This window comes from Dipodomys merriami, unplaced genomic scaffold (genome assembly GCF_024711535.1).
Source record: "Dipodomys merriami isolate MVZ:Mamm:240054 unplaced genomic scaffold, mDipMer1.0.p SCAF_72, whole genome shotgun sequence".
In the NCBI taxonomy this organism is placed as follows: domain Eukaryota; kingdom Metazoa; phylum Chordata; class Mammalia; order Rodentia; family Heteromyidae; genus Dipodomys; species Dipodomys merriami.
The window spans coordinates 3,017,202-3,021,336 of record NW_027206313.1 but is presented as its reverse complement, the minus strand read 5'-3'; the positions used below and the strand labels follow the sequence as shown (position 1 = coordinate 3,021,336).

At 37.0% G+C, this 4,135-nt stretch overlaps 1 long non-coding RNA gene across 1 annotated transcript; it reads left to right on the top strand.

Moving 5' to 3' along the window:
* Positions 1 to 223: 223 nt before the first annotated feature.
* LOC138818228 (uncharacterized) lies at positions 224 to 3,846 on the top strand. Its single transcript, XR_011369015.1, has 3 exons — positions 224 to 337; positions 1,656 to 1,748; positions 3,631 to 3,846. It is a non-coding gene; the product is annotated as an uncharacterized lncRNA (long non-coding RNA).
* Positions 3,847 to 4,135: the final 289 nt, after the last annotated feature.

The following is a 4,135-nucleotide window of genomic DNA, read 5'->3' as shown; positions in this document are numbered from 1 at the left end:
TAACAAGGCTCCATAGGAAATGGACTCATGACCTTACTCATGTAACCCCTCTGTACAATAAAAAATATATATATTAAGAAGAGCTGTGGAGTTATTACCATGGCAACCTATTGTTTAAGAATTCTCTCTCTCTGTGAGTAAGCATGTTATTTCGTATAATCTGATTTTCAAAACTGATTTGTTTGATTATTGTGTTCTTTGGTTTAAAAGGTAGACTCCGGAAGTGAAGAGCTCTATCTTAACCTACCTCTGTTTATGGTGAATTGGGTTGAAAGGACATATGGAAGAATAAGAAACATCTGAGAGGAGGAGCAAGGAGCAAAAGAGGATAAAGCGGGTGAATATAATCTAGATAAACTACCTTATGCACATAGATGAATATCACCTAATAAACCTCATTCTTGTACAATTAATATAAGTAAAAAAATAGCATATGCTAAAGCTACATAAAAAAGACCAGTGTAGTCTATCTGCAAGAGTAAATGAAAACCTGTTGATTTATTCCCTGTGTGTCCTGAGCCACAAGGGGCTGATTTTTACTAGAATATAATCTAATCACAGATTTTAGGCATTTTCTTGGAGGCCAGCACTCTTTTGTGATTAACTAAATGTGTGTGGCCATAAATCACTACCAACGGGCTATGAGCAAGCTCTTCTATCTACTGAGAAAAGCCTTTTTCTTTTTTTTCCAGGAAAGACAAATACCCTGGCCATTCACTCAAATTACTTGGCATCTTTTTGAGCTTTTTCCTTATTTCAATGGCATAATGCCCATAAAAATACATTCCAAATCTCTGATCAGTGCCGTTTAGAGGAGAAAAGATAAACCTGGAAACCAGCTATGCTAGAATTTATCTGGCATACACACACACACACACACACACACACACACACACACACACACACACACACACACACACACACACAGATATTTAGAATGAGAATTCTAATTTTAATTGGCTAATGTGTTAATGAGCAGACTTAGATAGCTTTGAATTTTGAAGAGAATATTACATTTCCACCGATGATAGTCCTAGTAGGGTAATCATTTTTTTTTTACTGGCAAAGCTTTGAAGGGCGTTTGTAGCTTAGCTCGTTTTAATATAAATTACTAGCTTTTTATAGATAATAGACAAAGGGACGCAGAGCAGGGAAGAAGCAGTAAACTTCGTACAATGTCATCCATTAGTGATTGTCTCAGACTAAATCCATGGTCTATGGTGGACCTTCATAGGTTTCAGCTGCAAAGAAGAAACATGGTGAAGCAACTTTATCCAGTTAGACCTAAAATTTCCCGGGGTCCTAGCTAGAAAAGCCAGTGTGGAGGACATCATTGTTCTGAGATTTCAAAAATGTTTATTCAAATTAAAGTAATTTGATAATAAAATGTTGATATCATTTAAATTTTTAAATGATAATGTCTTTATGTGAGTAAAAAAAATGGGTCACTGAATCAATTGGTTACCCTATGGTTTTATTAAAGACAAATACTGGAAAGATGGACTTCATAGGAGTTTTCTAGAATAAGCAAACTTTGAATGTAGTTGACTCACAAGTATCGTTGACTCAGGGTTTTGAATTTTATTAAACGTAACATCTGTAGATCTTCTCATGTATAAAACATGTTGCAATAAAGTTTGCCTCTCTCTAAACAGATTGTGAAATACCCAGCGTGTCTGCTTACATTACAAACGTGCCCTTTCAACTCTACCAAGAAAGTACTGCGGATTACACAAGAGCCATGAGCTGTGAGTAACAGGAGGTCATGGTCACTGTGGAAAGGAGCGAGTTTGCAGGCGGGGCACTGAGCATCTCTAAGATGTTTGCACACTTGACAGTGTCCGCTGCACACTGAGCTTCTGCCTTAATGCACATACACTAGGTAATAAAACATTCTATAAATTAGGGAAATGATGATGATAACAATCCAGCACTGCCCTGTAGGTTCACTGGAACCACAAAGTGGTAATGAAGATAAAAACAGAACATGCTACAAGAAAAATATATTAAAAGCCAGATAGATTGAGACATTTCTAGGATAGCATTTTTCCCCCTTAAAGTTAGTAAGTGGAACAGATACTTAAAATAGATGGATACCAGTGGTTCACACCCGTAATTCTAGCTACTCAGAGAACTGGTATCTGGAGGATCAATGTTTGAAGCCAACTTGGGCAGAAAAGCCAGCTAGACGCTATCTGCAAAATAACCAGCAAGTGGTAGGATACCAGCTCATCAAACAAACAAAACAAGAATGAGACCCTAAGTTCAAACCCTGGTATCAGAAAAAAAATACTTAAAACATAGGTAGCATCAAAACAAAACAAGATGTTATGCCACAATGTTTGCTTGTTTCTAAATCACAAATGCTTCCTTGCCTTGCTCCTGCAGAACATTGCCTCTTCCACAGATAATTGTCTATACTCTCACCTTTACAAACTGTAATGACAAAAACCATGTGAAGTCTGCAGGGATCAGATGAAAGGAGAATAGCATGCCACTCAGAATATTCTCGTAGTAAGAAAATTTGGGAAATAATACTTGGTCAAAAATCTTAAGGTCTCAGAAAATAATAGCACATCCATTTCCTTTCCTAGTAATTTTTGTTCCCGAATGTGTTGCTCTAACATTTGTAATTTTCTCCATGGTTTCTTAGAAGCCAAATTCTGTATCTCTCTCCCTACCTACTTCCTTCTCTCCCTCCTTCTCTCCCTTTCCGTTTCCCCTCTCTTTCTCTCTCTCCCTCCTCTTCTAGAATGGAATAAATTGGCCACTGAAAAAATTATTATCCTAAGGCCTACCTGAATTTAAAATGTATTTTCATGCCAAGTTTAATTATAATTGAAATCCATATGAAATAGTTCTCTGAATTTAAAGAAAAAATATATCTCCACACACAGGCATATACACACACAAATATGCATATGGTAGAAGTAAAAAAATGTGCTTTTAAAGTTTCTTTAAAAAACTGATAGTCTACTGTAGAAAAGCTACTTTGTTGGAAAATGGTAATTTGCTGTATGGGCTCTTGTTATTCTCAAGTAATAACTCTAATATTATGAACATAGTTTCAAACATATTTCTCAAATCCATGAGCTTGAGAGTCGAACTAATAATAGACATTCTCTATTTAATCACATTTATCTTTTTTCTTCTGGTTTTGTTTGTTTTGAAACATTTTCATTCCAGCTCCAGCAAGCAGTGAATATGTTCTGACCTATTTTCAGCATTGAGTAATTTCAATTTTCAGTGGCATCTTGTCCTGTTTTGTCTATTTCCATACATTACAATAATAAATACTACAATTATATACATCTCAATAAAGAATCCTTGGTTTTAGGAAAAGAGCAATTTCTTCAGGAGTCAGGTTAAGGCTCCAATGATTTTTTTTTTTTTGGGTCTGGTCATGGGGCCTGAATTCTGGGCCTGGGCACTGTCCCTCAGCTCTTCAGCTCAAGCTGAAGCACTCTACCACTTGAGCCACAGCGCCACTTCTGACTTTTTTATTTTTGCTTATGTGGTGCTGAGGAATCGAACCCAGGGCCTCAGGCATGCAAGGCAAGCACTCTACCACTGAGCCACCTTCCCAGCCCCGGCTCCAATGATTTTTTTCTGGTCCCATCTGCTTCATAGAACTCCAGCATCGGAGTGAAGAGGCTGTTAGCACAAGGGCAGGAGTGAAAAGACCAGCCGAAGGAAGATCAGAGCTGACTCCAAGTTTCTACGTCCGAGTGGGAGACTATCTTGCTGTGTGACTCCAGGGAAGTATGAATTATATCTGAGTCTGAATTGCATGATTTTAAAAATAAAACTGTATTACATTGCTAACGAAGTTCCCATTCTCCTGTTGGGTTTTTAGACATATTAGACCAGTATATGTTGCAGCAGAATACAAATTGAAAATGTTATATTGGACATTAATTTGGCCTTAGCTTGAAAAGATGAAAAAGTACACACTATGACTTAACAACCCACAGCCCAGGAAACTTCTGGATGTGAGACAGGTTTTTATAATAACACTCAGAGCATTCACATCTTGTAGCCCAAAGCTAGAAATAACCCAATTTTCCATGAGAATAGTAATGGATAAACAATTTGCATGGAAATCAGAAGACATTACGTAACCTAATAAGCACAT